This window comes from Canis lupus, chromosome 30, assembly GCF_048164855.1.
Source record: "Canis lupus baileyi chromosome 30, mCanLup2.hap1, whole genome shotgun sequence".
Taxonomy (NCBI): Eukaryota; Metazoa; Chordata; class Mammalia; order Carnivora; family Canidae; genus Canis; species Canis lupus.
Genome location: NC_132867.1, coordinates 24728539 through 24747666, shown reverse-complemented (window position 1 = coordinate 24747666; position 19128 = coordinate 24728539). Strand labels below are relative to the sequence as shown.

Sequence of the window (19128 nt, the reverse complement as noted above, 5' to 3'; positions counted from 1 at the left end):
ATTGAACAAGTAACAACCAGAGTTATAAATCTGGCCTTCACAGTGAATTTTAAGCTGCATAATTGCATTTGGAAGACTACATGTAAGCATGATGCAGACATGGTTCTTGCATAGATAATAGTTGAACAAAATAGCCTCTAAGACCTTTTCATAGGGCTAAGATTCTATGCGCTAACAATTAGAGTGGAACTACAATAAACTTTCCTAGGATGAAGAAAAATGAATATGTAAATAAACTTTAAGTTAAATGTATCCTGGATAGTATTGACTTATACTTTGTGTATTGCCCCTTTGATCATGTTCAGCTTGAAAGTCAGAGAAGTCATCTCCCATTCTCCTACCCAATGTCATAAACTCAGGCTATACCACCATGATTCATTAAGCACCTGCCTTCAGCTCAGGTCATGATCCCAGGGTCCTGGAATTGAGAGCCCCATGTTAGGCTCCTTGCTAAGCCGAGTCTGCTTCTCCCTTTTTCTTTCTCTCTGCTTCTCCCCTGGTTTGTGCTTGTGTTCCCTCTCTCTCAAATAAATAAAATCTTAAAAAAATTAAGATAATATTAAGGAAAGCAGAGAAAGGGAACTTTCTTATGAGCCCTGAAAATGTAAATGGAGATAATTTACATCTAAATTGTATATATGTATTCAAAATGATGCTTAAAAGTTTAAATACATTCATCTATTTAGTCAATTAAAAAAAATTTATTTATTTATTCGTGAGAGACACAGAGAGAAAGAGAGGCAGAGACACAGCTAGAGGGAGAAGCAGGCTCCATGCAGGGAGCCTGATGCGGGACTCAATCCTAGGTCTCCAGGATCAGATGCTAAACCGCTGAGCCACCCGTGCTGTCCTATTTAGTCAATTTTCTTTAAGTATAATCTATGTCAAGCCTTGGGGTATATGCTGTCTATAAAATATTGATAAAACTCAGTCCTTACACTTAAATAATATGCACATAAATTGATTTTGCTATATGCTCAACTGGTCTTTTGAATGCCATTCCATTCCTTTGCTTATAGAGCAAAGACCATTCAAAGCAGCTAATAAATAAACATTATTTTGACTGAACTCTATTCATATAATTATCCTATAGATTAATTTTTCTTTAAAGGTTTTGCCTACTTCTGTGTAACTGTTATTGGTAATTTTAATTTTGACATAATTGTTTATGCTTATAACAACAAAATAAATACAGAAAAAGGAGAAAACAAAATAAAAGTTGAGAGCCTTATAATAAATGAACTTAGATGAACTGAGTTATTTGCATGAAAGGTGTTTTATATCTATAATATCATAAAACACACACACACACACACACACACACACACTGGGTTTTGTTTACAGTTACTGTCCCAGGGCTCCTAAAGTCCTCAGAATTTCTTAAGTGATGAATAGTCATTTGTTATTTGAAAGAAGCCCTCGGAATATTACACAGCCAACAGAAAGAATGAATACTGACCATATATTAGGATGGAACTGGAGGGTATTATGCTAAGTGAAATAAGTCAATTGGAGAAAGACAATTATCATATGGTTTCACTTCTATGTGGAATATAAGAGATAGTGAAAGGGACCATAAGGGAAGCAGGGGAAACTGAGTGGAGAAAAATTAGAGAGGAAGACAAATCATGAGGAACTCCTAACTCTGGGAAACAAAGGGTTGCAGAAGGGGAGGAGAGTAGGGGAATGGGATAACTGGGTGACAGGCACTAAGGAGGGCACATGATGTGATGAGCACTGGGTGTTATATGTTGGCAAATTGAATTTAAATAAAAATATTTATATATAAATATAAATATAAAGGAGCTCTTTCAATCATGCCTGAATTTATGCTAATAGAGACTTAGTGGGTGAGGGAAGGGTAAAGGTGCAAGCCCTAGAAAGCTTTAGGATGGGGACTGATCACCACAAAGATCAAACATGTTGTTAGTTGGAACTTTCAGTCTGTGGCCTCCACAGAGAATAGAGGGGCTATAGATTGAATGCAGTCCCCAGTAGCTAATCATTTAACCAATCATGCTTCTGTAATGAAACCTTCATAAAAACCCCTAAATGAGATTGGCAGAACCTATGGGTTGGTGAACACATGAGAGAGTTGGGAATGCACTGCACCCAGAAACAGCATGTGTATCCTTTAAAATAAACCAACGATATTAAGTACTTTCCTGAGTTCTGAGAGTCATTTCAGTGAATTGTTAAACCCGAGGAGGTGTCATGGAACTCCTGAATTTGTCATTAGCCAGGCAAAAATGAGGTTTATGTAGGTGAGATGGGAGGAAGGGTAGGCTCAGGAGACAAGCTGACCAAAGTAAAGACATTTTGGTTTTAGGCTGATCTTTCACCCAAAAGTCAGCAGACCATAAAAAGAATCACAAGATCTGATTCATGGAAAACAAGACCCTATACCCTCTGGCAGTAAAAGCCACAAAGCCTGAACATTCTTTAAAATTGCTCCCTGTAGGTAATTCCACAACCCTAAGACAATGGAAAAAGCTAACAGCTTAATGTAAATAATAAACGCAGAGTTAAAAGGTAAGTCCCTCCTTATATAGTTGGCTAATTTTTAAAACGTATAAGATCCTTTGTTAGAGGCAAAGGGGAGGTCCTCTTCCCCATCTGGGAGGAGAGAACGCTACTTTGTGAAATATCTCCCTTCTTTACTTCTATACTTAATAAATCTCTGTCCCCTTCTCTAGATGGCTTGCTCTTGAATTCTTTTCTCACCCAAAGCCCAAAACCTTCTCCGAGAGGGCCTGAGGTCCTCCCTTTCACGGCCTTGGCCCCTTGGGCAGCATAGACACTCCATTTATATTTGGCATCTGAAGTGGGATCATGCTTGTGAGACTAAGACATTAACCTCTAGGGTTTGATGCTAACTTCAGGAGTTAGTGTCAGAATTGAATCGAACTGTTGGGTACCCAGTTGGTGTTGGAGAACTGGAGAATCGGTGTAGGACACTAATTTGGAAAAAAAAAGCCTCTCATATTCCTAAGAAATAAAGGATTATAAAATAATTTGCCTGATCATTTTATTTTCTTGAGAAAAGCAATTTTAAGTGATTTTAATTAAGTCCTTTTGCATCAAATGTGCCAAAAAGTGAAACAATAGAGCTAATTTGTAATTTTAACCAGCATTTAACTAAGCCCCTACTAAATGCTAAGAATATCACAAAGCCCTAAAAAAATAAAAGAATATGAAAAATCCTTAACATTTAGAATTTGAAGTATAGTGTGTGAGGTGAACATCTAAACAGATACTGACAGTGTAACAAAATAATTGCAAAGATAGAGGTAAGCATGAGGTTATAAGGAGCCTGGGGAAAACTCTGGAGTCCTAGGGGCAGAGGAAAGTTATGAGATGGTAAAGTGGGGAGGTAAGTGAGACAGGAGGCTATTGGAAGGGAGCACTGAGAGGACATGACCACTGTTGACCCATAAGCTGGACCTGTGCGTCTGAGGCCTTTCAACCCCGCCTCTGTTCTTGGAGTATTTGTCCACTTACTAGCAGCCATTTTATGGACATGGCCTTGAGAGTAAGGTGTTGAGACCATCTATACTGAATATATGACTAGTTTCAATATAACTTAAAATTCTGGCAGGCAGGTGTGGGGATTTACTTATCCTGCAGCCACTCATGACAAGCCTCATGTGTAAGTCCCCTTGCTTATTACACCTACTGTCTACCAATGTGACACAACCTGCCTCTTTCTTCCATCTCTCTTTGCTCTCTTGTATGATGATCAATTTCAGATTTCATCCACAAAATCCCAAAGTTTATGAACCAACGATTGGCAAGCCAACCAGGAGACTAAAGAAATGAGTCTTAGGAAGTGAGACATCTGTGGGGGAAATTCTGCATTGACTTCAACCTCTTTGTGGGAAGGGCTGGCTTGAGGACCACTATGTGAGTATTAGGGATGCCTTCACGATGCAGACTGGCATAATGCATGTGTTTGAAGCACTTCACACTTCACATATGGCAAAGAAGGCATATGAAAGGCGGATGCTGTGGTCTGGACTCTGCTGTGGTCAGTTGGTTGGCCACTGATGCTCAGCTAGAAGCCAAAGATGGGGTTAGAAAATTGGAAGAGCTGAAATTAGAGAAAGCCATGCGATTGTCCTCTACTCTGCCAGCTTTGGGGCTGGCAAATAAAGGGTGACAGTAAGATAATGGGATAGAGACCTGAACGTGCAGTTTGATAAAGCTAGAGGGAAGGAGTTGCCATGGATTAAGATCTGGGTGCTTATGACGAAGCCTGATTGAATTGGTAAGGGTGGAAACCCTGAAGATGTGAGGAAAGCGAGAGGAGGATGCTGTGGTGATTGACAATGAAATAGATTAAGTACCACATGCCATCTGACCTCAAATATAAAGGAAGATTTAAATATCAATTACCCTAGATGACTGACAAGAGAGAAATATGCTTTGAAACTCCTAGGAGAAATCTTTTCTGCCCCTTGAAGATGTAAATCTTGTCATTCTTTTACTTGTGACCAGTTTCCTCAACACCATTTACTGAAGAGACTGTTTTTGCTATTAAGTGTTATTGGCTCCCTTCTTAAATATTAGTTGATTGTATGCATAGGTTTATTTCTGGGCTTTCTATTCTGTTCTACCAATCTTTGTGTTTGTCTTTATGCCAATACTGTCTTGTTTTAATTATTTTAGCTTTGTTAAATAGTTTGAAACAGGGAACATGATGCCTTCAGCTTTGCTCTCCTTTCACTATGCAAGGTCTTTTGAGGTTCCACATGAATTTTAGGATTATTTTTCTCCATTTCTGTGAAAAATGCTTAGAGGGATTTTTAGAATCTGCCAAATTCAAAGAAGATTCCTAGTCAAATTTGATGGTAATGGTGCTAAAATTATACATACAATTTTGGTAGAATTAGAATCTGAGAAATATTCCATGTACTTATTCAGTAAAATTGCCATTTAATTAAGTCTTCTTTCAGAAGTCTTTCAGACTTTATAGTTTTCTTCTTTCACAACTTTTCAAAGTAAGTATCTGGCCTTTTCAATCTTTGTTTGCATTATTTGTTCATTTTCTATTTCAAAGAAAGAGAAGAAACATATACAACTGTACATATATGCTCATGTATATGTGAATATATGTATGTATATCTATATATGTCTAAATACAGACTAGATTTTACTCTAATTACTGTTTTTTTAAGATTTTATTTATTTATTCATGAAAGACACACAGAGAGGGAGGGACATAGGCAGAGGAAAAGCAGGCTCCCTTTGGGGACCCTGGGATCCTTTCCCAGGACCCCAGGATCATGACCTGAACCAAAGACAGATGCTTAACCACTGACCCACCCAGATCTCCCACTCTAATTACTGTTTAATTACATGTATTTGCCACGTTTAGTTAGGTCATGATATTTATCTTATTGCCTCTAGTATATTTACCATCTACTATAGTAAGTGACATAGTCTCCTACATGAAATATTTATTTTATGTAACAGATAAAGGAGGAATGGAAAGCAGGAAGGCAGGGAGGCAGGGAGGAAGGAACGAAAGAAGGATTCATTAATTTGGAAAGGACTGGTGTTTCATAGTTTAACCCAAGAACATGATTTTTATGTCTGTCTGTTTTGGTTTCATTTTTTTGTTTTTGTTTTTGTTTTTGTTTTTGTTTTGTTTTTTTACACATACTATTACAAAGTTTTATAATTTTCTTCATACATACCTAACACTTGGATTATTGCTGGGTAAAACCTTCCTAGTTTATTATGTTGTTTAGGTGATTTTCGTGACTTTTAGACACAAAATCAAAACACTATGTAATATTATTTTTTGTCTTTTTCCAACTGACTTTGTCATTTTCTTTTCATATTGTTTGCAGAAATTCTAGAATAAGGGTAAAAAAAAGAAATTAAATATCAGAGCCTGAAAAAAATTATAATGGTGAAATTTGGAAAAACAAAAGGCAAAATATTTAAAAATAAATTACAGTTGTTTCTGCATTCAGAAGTGGCTGAAAGATCACAATCATTTGATGTGGGAAAGCACTTCAATGGACCCTTTCATTTTGTGGTGGTAAAATGTTCGGGCCATGTTCAAAGAAAATAGGATGGTCAAGGCAATGGGATGGTAAATTACTGTGCATAATACTTTTTAAGGGGTCGTTCTTGGATGGAGATTGCTTCATGTGAAGAAATGTTTAGTGTCCCATCGCTACTGAGAGGGCAGGAGTTAGAGGAGCCTCTGGACCTTGAGAAGACGAGAGATTGGAAAAGAGGTGACTTGTGTAATGCATGACAGGAAGTGGATGTCTGAAGGAGGAGAGCCGAGTACAGAAATCTCTGTGAGAAATATGGCTGGGTATTCAGTGGTATATTTTTGCTATGATTGGATTTTTGCTTTCTATGTTATTATTTTTTAGGCTTTTTTAATTAATTCTATTAGTCCTCCTTTGCCAAATGAATGAGACATTGGGGAAAAGAAACCAGTAGGAAAAACAGAAATAAATCCTGTTTATTCTACTAGAAAGTATAGTTTATTAACCTTGACCATTTTCCTACAGTTTTTGTATAAATAAAAAGTGAGTATCATGTTAATGAAACAGTGAAAATTATAACATATAATTTATTTTTTTCTTTTTTCCTTTCTTTTCTTTAAAGATTTTATTTATTTATTCATGACAGATACAGAGAGAGAGAGAGAGAGAGAGCGAGCAAGGCAGAGACACAGGCAGAGGGAGAAGCAGGCTCCATGTAGGCAGCCAGAGGTGGGACTCGATCTCTGGTCCTCAGAATCACACCCTGGGCTGAAGGCGGCAGCAGACCACTGAGCCACTGGGGCTGCCCCTTTTTTCCTTTCTATGAGTCAATATTTTATGAAACAGTAGCCTATTATGTTGACTTGAGAAGAATGTGCTTTGGTATATTTGGATAATAATATTTGTTAAATTCTGTCCCGACCTAAATAACATGTGGTTTCATTATTTTTCTCACTCATTTATAATCTATAAGATTTGAACAAGAATACCATTTTAAAATATTTCTGTAAAAGTAAGAAACACTTTAACTCTTGACCAGTTCAAATTTCCTACTAGCGGGGTGCCTGGGTGGCTCAGTGGTTGAGCATCTGCCTTGTCTCAGGTCATGATCCTGGGGTTCTGGGATCAAGTCCCACATCGGGTTCCCTGGAGGGAGCCTGCTTCTCCCCCTGCTTATGTCTCTGCCTCTCTGTTTCTGTGTCTCTCATGAATAAATAAATCTTAAAAAAACAAAACAAAACAAAACAAAACACTAAATGTCCGACTAGAGCTGTGATTTGTATTGCAATAATCCCAGTAATCAGCCACATAGGATGTTAGCTTGGACCAAGATGGGACTTTAGTGAAATGGAAATAAGTGAGAGTATTGGACAGAATTTAAGAGGTAAAATCTGAAGAATATGGATGTGCATGTTGGTGGATAAATCCCGTTACTGGCTTTAATATCTAAATAGATGGTGTTGCCCATTCTTGGGGCTGGAAATAAGGGATGAGTACTGAATTCCTCTAGAGGCTGTAACCTCTTTAAATTTTCTGAAGCATGATATTAAAAAAGCTAAGTTCCATCAATATTCCGAATTTTAAAAAGTAATATATTATTATTAACTTATGTAATTTTAAGTATAGTGTATATCTAAGTGAACTTTGTTGACAAGAGTAAGATGTGTAGCTGTTTAGATGTTGGCTTTGTATGTGTATATGTGATCATCTCTATATATTAAAAAGGAGATAGAGTAAGATGACTTACCCTCCTAAAACTTTCTTACAAGACAAATGTTTAGTTTCATATTATGTTTTTCATCACTGGTATCCTAGATTTCTTGTGTCTGTGTAAGAGAGTCTGATGAGTTTACAAACTAGTATCTTGAGGGAAATAAAGCACTCTAGTAAAATAGAAAAAAAAATTGTTTGTAGAACAGTAATGGCCTGAATAGTTTGGAAAACATACAATATTGTTGAAATCATGCATTCAGAAAACTGATACAGAAGACCCCCTGCTATCCTTCTGCACATTGGATCTAATTTAAATTCATAATGCCACCTGCTACCATTGCTTTTTTCTATGAATTGTAATGGCTAGATAGGGCATTTAGTAGAGCTTGATAAACTCTAGGGAAAAGAAGAGAGGTGTATTGTTATTTTTTTTTGTTTTGTTTTTGGAAAAGATCTTTTAAAATTCTACAGCAATACAATCTGACAAATGGCATTTGTATACACATATATTCACATGTATATAAATTAAATATACATATTTACAAGAAAACCTAATAAATCAAAAAAAATTAATTTTTTTTAAGATTTTCTAGAGAGAGAGAGAGAGACAGAGAGAAGCAGGCTCCATGCAGGGAGCCCGACGTGGAACTCAATCCCGGGTCTCCAGAATCACACCCTGGGCTGCAGGCGGCGCTAAACCGCTGCACTACCAGGGCTGCCCTAAATCAAATTTTATGATGAGGGAATATACATTGTAATTTGCCCTTATATGACTCCTTATATTAAGCATGGAGAAGGACACCTGGATGGCTCAGTAGGCTAAGGGGCTACCTTTGGCTTAGGTCCTCTTTCCAGGATCCTGGGATTGAGCTCTTCCCTAGGGCACCCCTACTCAGCAGGGAATCTGCTTTTCCCTCTTCCCCTCCCCTCACTCAAGCTTTCTCTTGGTCTCTCTCAAATAAATAAATAAAATCTTAAAAAAAAAAGAGTGGAGAGGGACAAGAAATTAATTTATAAAATGTTGAAGATTTTTACAATGCTATTGTAGAACTGTTGCTTCTAAAATCAAATGACAAAATGTATGCACATTACAATTAAATTAGAGCAATTAGAATTAGGAAAATTGGATTCTCATATTTTGGTTTTGTTTTAGTATGAAACATAGTGTTATAACTATAAAGGAATTCCAAGTAAACAGTTCTGATTAAACATATTCCTTTAGCTGATTAGTGTATACAAAATGGTGCCTTATGATTTTGTTGTCGATCAGTAATGATATCAAATATTTTTCCACGTTTTTAAGTGTAGAATGTAATCAGATGACAACTCTTTATTTTATTTGTTTTTAAAGATTATTTATTTATTTATTTATTTATTTATTTATTTATTTATTTATTTATTCATGAGAGACACAAAGAGAGAAGGAGAGATACAGGCAGAGGGAGAAGCAGGCTCCATAGGAGGAGCCAGATGTGGGACTGATCCTGGAACTCCAGGATCACACCCTGAGCCAAAGGCAGACACTCAACTGCTGAGCCACCCAGGTGTCCCAGATGACAACTCTCTAATTACCTTAGGACTTGACCACTCCATCCATCTAATACTTGCTGTAGCTTCTACACTAATATAGTTGCTTCTGTGCTAATGCTTGTTAACTTGGCGTTTTCCAGATATGTTGACAGGAGGAAATTAAAAATAAATTTTCTAAAGGTTAGTTAATTACAGATAATAAATTTTGTTATGCAAATGTGGAAATGATTTAATTTTCTAAAATCGTGTTGAGCCAGCAAATTAAAGCTTGCCTCTTATTTGCAATGTTAAATTGCCAATCAGACTGCAGGTTACTCAATTATAAGAAATTGTAAGGTTCTAAATAGTTTTGATCTTTTCCCTTGGAAGGAATCTAAGGAGCCAATTTTGGTCCTTTGAGGCATTTGTTAGAACTTTGACTCAATGATACAATATGTTTATACCTAAAATTAATCCCCCAGTGCTAAGCCAGATCTTAGAAGTAGATAGAGCATACCAGAAAAAAATGTTTTTTGTTTGTTTGTTTTTACTGAATCATTCAGCCCACAACATTTTTTTTTTTTTTTTTTTCAAAAACATGGTTCCTGGGATGCGTGGGTGGTTCAGTGGTTAAGTGTCTGCCTTCAGCTCAGGGCATGATCCCGCGGTGCCAGGATGGAGCCCCAACATCGGGCTCCCTGCATGGAGCCTGCTTCTCCCTCTGCCTATGTCTCTGCCTCTCTCACTCTGTGTGTGTCTCATGAATAAACAAATAAAATATATATTTTTTAAAGACATGGTTCAGTGTAATTAGTTTTATTTTGCCTTGACAGTATATAAGACAATATTATGCATGTGCTAGGATCATGTATTAAAACATCATTTCTGTTTCTCCTTCCAACTAGAACGATGTCAAGTTTACAATTTTTCTTCCATGGCTTCTTTCTCTCTTCATTTCCCCCACCAATTCTAAAGGGTAATAGAAGTGACTTACTATAAAACACAGTAGGTAACATAAAGAAATTTAGCCTAAAATTTCTCATAGAAAGAAAGGGAATGATAAATATATATTAAAAAACTGGCATTACATAATTATCATGATTTGGTATTAATTAAATTTAAATATTTCTGGAAGATACACATTTACACATATACGTGCACACCAGAACATATAGGAACTTGAAGAATTCTCACTGTTCATGGCTTTCTTTCAATTCTTTCAATAAATCATGCTGCCCTTGACATAGAACCCGACACCCCCACTACAATAATAGTCTTTGCCTATACTTCAATACACTACTTCCCTTTACCTTATGACACCCATTCCGGCCTGAAGCCTGAGCTCAACTTAATTATCAGTCATGTTTCTTGTTATATATGTTTTTAGCATTTTTTGCAGTTTGTAAAAAATACGCTTATTTTATATGTTTGTTACTCCACTGGGTTATAGGCTTCATGAAGATAAAGACTTTCTGTTTTTTAGTTTACTCTTCATTACACATAATAAATGCTCAAGTAATACTCATTTAAGGAGTAAAAATATAAATATTTATATAAGTAAATATATTTAATAAGTTGACATATAAATATATCCTTATAAAACATATCACAAATGTCCTTATAGTTGCAGATTGGATAAAATAGTAAAGTTATTTGTAACAGCTGATTTGGAGAGATATCAGTTTTCCTTTCCTATGTTTCATATGCACTATGATAGAAGCTAAAAGCACACTAAAATCGAAATAATAATGAACGAAGGATTTGTTTCATGTCCTTGTGTGGCTTCCAAAGACAATGAAGTCAAAGTATGTGACCTTTCAGTGATCATACTGGACAGACAGAACTTAGATTGCAGAAAGCAATGGGTGATTACTTCACCAAATGTATTGAACACCAAAGATGCAAAACACTCCACTAGGTACTGTGGGGATAGATTTATTTGCTCATTTGCAAAGAAACATTGAGATAATGTTACAAATAATTTTGCATATACTCACTTAGGTATTAATTCTGTGTAACTCAAATACTCATAATGTTAGACATATTCAGCACACTGATGGGATTTCTGAGTGGGGAATTGTTTATGGGAAAGGTCACCTGAAAATAACTCAACACATAGTGTGGGTGAAATAGCAACCACTATTCTTCAGGTATTAATATTAACTTGACCAATTAATTTAAATGTCTTTGATGATAATTTTGTAAGGACACAAACTGAGTTTCCTGTAGGCCACTGAGCTCATCTTACTTAAGCACTTGGCAACAAATTATAAAAAAAGACTTTTCTATCTTTTGACTTGGCTCTATTTCTCTAACTCAAAGGCATCCCATAATATTATCACTTAAATCTCTCTTTCCATATTGTTATTAATGTTCCATTAGTTCTTATGAGGAGAGCTGAGACCATTCCCTGAATTTGAGGAAGGAAGATGGTTGGGACTATTCTTCTGTTGATTGGGAGGAAAAGCTCTTTTAAAAAAACTTTGGCATTTGACTTCCCTTTCTATATGTCTCAAGATTTCTTTCTTCCTTCATTTTGCTCATCTTCTTTCCTTCCTTTCTGTTGTAGTTACCTCACAGATGCAGATGCAAGATGGATCTTTCACCTAAAATCAGGTTCCAAAGTCAAGACTGATGACATCACACACACCAAGAAGGTGTGAATGACTTTTTTATTCTCATAGTGAAGTTTTGTGTTGGAGAGCAAGATGGGCTTCCAAGCCGGTCAAACAAAACAACAAAACAAAACAAAACAAAACAAAACAAAAAACACAGTTTGAGGGAGTCAAGAAAGAATACTGACTTTGGATTTTAACAGGGATGAGGGTTCCCAGCACAGAGGCTTGCACAGTTTGAATCTCCTGATGGCACTAGGGAGGAAGTACCCAGGCTTTCTTCTCATATACTCATACGTAGGCATAAGAGAAAGAGCAGTCAAACACCCCAAAATGGAGTCAGACTCTTTTTTCCTTCCTTCCTTCCTTCCTTCCTTCCTTCCTTCCTTCCTTCCTTCCTTCCTTCCTTCCTTCCTTCCTTCCTCCCCTCCCTCTCGTCCTTCCTCTCTTCCTTCCTTTCTTTTTTACTTTTCTCCGTGTACATGCACTCTTTCTTCTGACTCTCTTCTTTTTTTTTCTTTTTTTGTTCTCATTTCAATATAATCGTTATGTATCTCTTAAGAAACTCTATGAATTGGCAGAGAAAATACAGCCTTTTTTAAATATACCTTAAGCAAAACATTTCATCCAGGGGAGCAACTCTTATATGTCATGACTTTATGTTTCCCAGAAACTGGACTTAGTAGGGTTTTTTTTCACTTCTCAGCATTCTCAGTAGTGTTTCAAAGGATGTGTCACATGTAGAAAGAAACAACTAGAGTTGATTCATTGACTTAAGCATATTGCTCTGTCATCTGTCTCTGAACTATTGAGACCTGCAACATATAATACTAAATAAAATAATAAGTTGAAAATCTTATGATGAACTAAAATCAAAAACTTTTTTCACAATATGTTGGGCTTCACCATATTCTAAAGCTGATGCCGGTGTTAAGCAAAAAATCATACAATAATCTAATTATCAAAATTCAAGTGGTTATATAACCTGCTCTCAAAAATACTACAGTTTCTCCTTCAGATATTAGGATTTTTCTTAGGGCTTAAAATCTGAGTGCTATTTCTTTATCCCATAATTTTAATCATGAATTTGTAGATAAAATAGAGAATTATAATGTAACTACATTCTTAACAATAGCAAGCTTTATTTTACATATTCATGAAATTCAGTTTTGTCACCATAAGGCAGAATTTAATATTTAATAAAGCGAATAACTGGGTAATGAGTCTACAATCTCAAGTTTATGACTGATTCTTCACAAAGTCAGTCATTTAGTTGTAAAGACGAAAGAGGAAAAGGCATTGCCATGTTCCTATTTGCACCTGTTTCTAAGTGGAGATGACTTGATGTGATTCTCTGTCACAGAGCAGCTATTAGCTGCTTCTGATTTTTCTCTTTCATGGATCCCTTTCTACATGGTGTTTATTTTCAGAAAAATCTCTCACTCTTTTCATCCTTTTGGACAACCTTTATATTTTTTCCAGCATATTTAAATGATGTCTTTTTACAATTTTACACGTACTTTCTCTTGCTATATCAATCACTAACCTATGCATAATTTGATATATTTCTTCTAGTACTGCTATTACTTTCCCAGTATATTTAGCTGCTCCAAAAGATGCCTCTTAAGAACTGCTGCTATTTGTATTAAAGTGAACTCTCAGTTATTTGTGGAATAGAGAGGTAAGTTAGGAGAGTTAGGAGATGATTAAAGTCTGTTTATTGAACCACAGGGACTATATTTGGTACCTTTAAATGTTATCTTATTACTCCTTAAATAACAATCATGATATTATTTCTATAACTGCTAAATCTATTCCTCAAGAAGGATGTTACTTTTTTAAAAATTACATAACTAATGAGTGAAAGAGTAGGGAATTTTATTTTATGTTTATTTAAATTCAAATTAGTTAACATATAGTGCATTGTATGTTAGAGTTTATGTATAGAGTTTAGTGAATCATCAGTTGCATACAACACAAAGTTCTCATTATATCAAGTGTCCACCTTGATGCCCTTCACTCTGTTACACCCTGCCCTCAGCTCCTCCCAGCAACCTTTAGTTTGTTCTCTATAGTTAGGAGTTTCTTAATTCTGTTATGATTTGCCTCTCTCTCTGTTTTTATCTGATTTTCCTTTTCCTTTCCTTATGTTCATCTGTCTTGTTTCTTAAATTCCACATATGAGTGAAATCATGTGGTATTTGTCTTTCTCTGACTGACTTATTTTACTTAGAATAATACCCTCTAGTTCCATTGATGTCATTGCAAATGGCAAGATTTCATTCTTTTTGATGGCTATACACACCGCCTCTTCCTTATCCAATCATCCATTGATGGACATTTGGGCTCTTTCCATGTTTTGGTAATTGTGGACATTACTGCTATAAACATTGGGGTACATGTTCCCCTTTGAATCACTCTTTTTTATTCTTTGGGTAAATACCTAGTAGTGCAGTTGCTGGGTCATAGAGTAGTTCTTGGTTTTAACTTTTTGAGGAACCTCCACACTACTTTTCAGAGTGGCTGCACCAGTTTGCATTCCCACAGACAGTGTAAAAGGGTCCCCTTTCTCTGCATCCTCACCAATATCTGCCATTTCTTGGGTTGTTAAGTTTAACTCTTCTGACAGGTGTGAGGTGATATCTCATAGTAGTTGTGATTTGTATTTCCCTTATGATGAATGATGTTGAGCATTTTTTTTAAAGACTTGATTTATTTATGAGAGAGAGAGAGAGAGAGAGAGAGAGGGAGAAGTAGGCTCTATACAGGGAGCCTGACATGGGACTCCATCCTGTGTCTCCAGGATCATACCCTGGGCTGAAGGCAGTGCTAAATCACTGAGCCACCAGGGCTGCCCTGTTGAGCATTTTTTTTTTATGTGTCTGTTAGCTATTTGTATGTCTTCTTTGGAGAAATGTCTATTCATGTTTTCTGCCCATTTCTTGACTGTATTTTTTCTTTTTTTGGATGCTGAGTTTGTAAAGTTTATAAGTTCTTTATAGATTTTGGATACTAGCCCCTTATCTGATATGTCTTTTGTGAATAGCTTCTATTCTTTTTTTTTTAAGATTTTATTTATTTATTCATAGAGATGCAGGGAGAGAGAGAGAGAGAGAGAGAGAGAGAGGCAGAGACACAAGCAGGCTCCATGCAGAGAGCCTGACGTGGGACTCCATCCAGGATTCTCCAGATCACGCTCTGGGCTGCAGGCGGCGCTAAACCACTGCGCCACCAGGGCTGCCCAATATCTTCTATTCTATAGGTTGTCTTTTAGTTTGTTGATTCTTTCCTTTGCTGTGCAAAAACTTTTTATCCTAATGAAGTCAGGATAACAATATTATTAAAAATTATCTTTTATCACACATCTAGAACTATTTTAAATACATATGATCATACATATATAATTTATATATACATTTATATATAAATTATATATATATATAAAATGCTAAAATACCCTGTTTATCCCAAGAGAGATTATTTTACAGTTCAATGATTTTTATGGAATTTATTTTTAAAATAGTTCTAGATGTATGAGAAAACAAGATGGTAATATACAGTTTCCAAATCACATCCAGTTTCCTCTATTATTAGCAGTTTATGTTAGTGTGATATATTGGTTATGCTTAATGAATCATTATTCATTTTTATCTAACATTATTCATTTTATCCAATATTCTTTTTATTGTTCCATAATATATCCTAGGATACTACATTACATTTAGTCATTAGGACTCCTAAGACTCCTCTTGAGTGTGACAGGTTCTCAGACTTTCCTTGTTTTTGATTACCCTAGTGGCTTTGAGGAGCACTGGTCAAGTATTTTGTAAATTGGAATTTGTCTGGCATTGTTTTCCATGGATAACTGGACTTATGAATTTTGGAGAGAAAGACTAGGTAAGATGCTATTTCTATTACCTCATATCAAGGGTTCATACTGTCATCATGATTTATTACTGTTGATATGAACCTTGATCACCCAGTGAAGTAGAGTTTGTCAGATTGCTTTACTATTGAGTTATTCCCACATCCCCTTTCTATACATTACTCTTTGAAAGGAGTATACATACATGGTTGTATGTATGTATCCATACATAGTTCACACTTAAAGAGTGGGGGATTATGATTCCTCCCCTGAGGGTGGGATATCTCCAGTCATAGGTAGATGGAATAACCATGTTAATTTCAGACAAAGCAGACTCTAGAACAAGAAAATGCTAATGAATAAATAAAGGAATTACATAATGATAAAGTACATTTTTATGAAGAGACATGGCAATTATTAGTGTTTATACATTTTACAAGAGATCATCAAAATACATAAGGTAAAAGACGATAGAACTGTAAGGAGAAATAGGCAAACATACCACCATAGTTGAAAATATCAGCAGTCCTTTTTCAATAATTAATAAATCAATCAGGAATAAAATTAGCAAGGACATACAGTTTTGTTTTTTGTTTTTGTTTTTTAATAGGAACATATAATATGACTTTAATTGGCATTTATAGAGTATTCCATCCAACAATAGCAGCACACACATTTCTAAGGCTCACATGGAATATCTACTAAAATAAGTTCTGGGCATTGAACAGACCATAACAAGTTTTAAAAAATGGAAATCATACAAAATATGTTCTCTGGTAAAGATAAAATTAAACTAGAAGTCAATGACAGAAAGATAACTGGAATATGCTAAAATATTTGGAGATTAAAAAACTTATCTACTTAAATAATACATGGGTCAAAGAAGTCTCAAGAAAAATTAAAAATAGTTTGAACTAAACTAAAATGAATATATAATTTATCAAATGTGTGAGATGTATTAAAAGCTCTATTTAAGGGAAATCTTTTAGCATTCAGTGCATATATTAGGAAAGATAAAGTATGTAAAATCAATAATCTTACCTTTTGTCTTAACAAGCAAGACAAAGAGGAATGAGTTAAAGATAAAGAAAGCAGAAGAAAAATGAAAAATAAAATTTAGAGCAAAATTAAATGATACTAAAAATAGGAATAAAATAGAGAAAATCAATATATCCAAAGTCTCTCAGTGTTTTTTCTTATAAAATGCATTTTTCCCTCCACAAAAAGTTCTCTTACCCTTAAAATAATGTGGGTACTATGGCACAGATGTGTGCCTCAACTTACATGTTAACTAAAGTGCTTGAACCCAAAGATTCAGATACAACTTGGCTATATTTATTGGTGCAAAACTTGTTATTCACCTTTATTCAGCGTCATCACAGAAGGAGAATATCTTTCCCTATAACTCTCCATTTCAGGAATTCAAAGAATCGTATAAGTATACAATGTTAAGGAGCTGGTGATTTTCAACTTTAAGGTTTCAAGCTTAAAGCTTGTGTGAATCATCCATAGATACTGTAAAAGTTATGATTCATTAGGTCTTTGGTAGAGCATGAGATTCTTACTCATACTGGTGCCAATGTTAATCCTTTGAGGAGGAGGGATGTAGTCAGTAATTCTCATCTAACACCAGAGGAAATAAAGTTTCAGAGAGCGAGTTGCAACTTATCCTAAATAATGTCTTTCAGAATTGACTATTCGAATATATAAAAGTCTAAAGCAATTAACTTACACACAACTTTGATTTCATTTCTCAAAGTTACTGTGGTAGAAGGAACCCTCTTGACTAGATCATTTGTTATATTTACTTTCTATGTTTGTTTGTAATATACTCAAATTTGATTTACGTAATGTTTGCTTTTTAATTTGATATAAAATGTTTGTATTCCACAAAGATTCAGTTAAAATCTAAAATATATAATGAGAAAATTTCCAAAATGTCTGAAAGCCTGTAGCATAAAGAAGTCATTATATATAATTCTAATCCTCCAGAATACTTGGGATTAGCTGAACGCTGCCTTCCATATTGGCCAATCTTACCTATCTATAAAAGAGGAGGATTATAGAAGGGAAGTATATGTTGGGTCTGAAATATTCAGAGTGTCCATTGCAAATATAGCAGGTAAGGTTGCAGCTCTTCTGGATAAAGAAAATTAATGATACATTCTTCTGAGAACATTGTGTAAAAAATTATGTAAATATTTAAGAGGAAACAAAGCTGGAGGAATCCTGAAGTTTATCTGAATAACAACACATTTTTCATACCCCACAGAGCAGATAGAAAAGAGTAATCTACTTGCTTTCAATCTATCATAATATTTTTTCAACACTTTCATAAAGGTGAAAACATTAGATTACATTCTGTTTTTTTTTTATTTGACATATGAGCTAATATAAGTATAGTAAAGAACCAAATAAACCTGTGTTTCTGGTTTATTGCTCATAAAGTTCACATCAAATAGTCATCAATAACTAATGGGCAGGTATAGATGTTCTTTGTTTACTAAACCTTTTCAGGGGTAATAGTGGCTTTATTTCTAAAGTTATTGCTTCCACTTTTTATACCCTTTAAGGATTTTATGTTCCTGGATATTGGCAATTAAATCTAATAGTGGCTTTCTGGGTGTTGCTTCAAAAAACAAAAACTCTCATTTACCTGGGCTCAAAATTATTTCTAGTCCTTAGCTACTCTCTCAGTAGTTGAAAAGATTAAAAAAAATGCTGTGCTATGGCTGACATGTATTTGAGTAGGGAATATTTATACAGTAGTGACTCAAAGAATATATGGTAATAATGGAATTGATTTAGACACCTATTCTAAAACTTCTAATTCCGATGTTTTCAGTAGCTTTACTTCAGTAGTCAAGAAGTCTTTTGATTGCTCTGGAATTTTTGATCTCTCAGAGTTTATTGTGGACAGGTCTCCATGAACAGATATAGGAAGTGTGGATGTGTATGATATATTTGAATATATATTTATACAAATATTCATACATGATGAATGAACTTTATACCAGTATTACATTTCTGATTCTGGATAACTAATATTCTCAATAACTCGTTCCTGGTTATGTCCATGAGCTATTGCTTACTTAAACGCCAATGTGTCAGAATTCTAGGATCCCATACTTATCTATTTTATATTTTCCTCAATTAATTATAAGTTTGTGAGAATTAAATTCTATTTAATGCTTATATGACACCAATTTCCACATGCTGCTTGAACTGCCTTACAGATTTATACTCCTTCATTGTCCACTTCAAATCCATGAGTAGATCCTACTGCTGTTCCACTTTGACAGATGAGGGAATGTCCACACAGCAGGGTTAGTATCTTGCTCAGGAAAGGACTGAGATTGAGTTTCATACAATTTTCCTCTCATCACCTAAAATAATAGGTGTAGGATTCATTTTT

The 19128-nt window shown here is 35.0% G+C and overlaps 1 long non-coding RNA gene across 1 annotated transcript in view; it reads left to right on the top strand.

Annotated features, from left to right (window-relative positions):
- The first annotated feature begins 2441 nt into the window (after positions 1 to 2441).
- LOC140621302 (uncharacterized) overlaps positions 2442 to 19128 on the top strand; it is a 41169-nt gene continuing 24482 nt past the window's right edge. Inside the window, exons 1-3 of the long non-coding RNA XR_012021026.1 lie at positions 2442 to 2532; positions 11803 to 11890; positions 15645 to 15745. This is a non-coding gene — a long non-coding RNA (uncharacterized lncRNA). The remainder of the gene's footprint in view (positions 2533 to 11802; positions 11891 to 15644; positions 15746 to 19128) is intronic.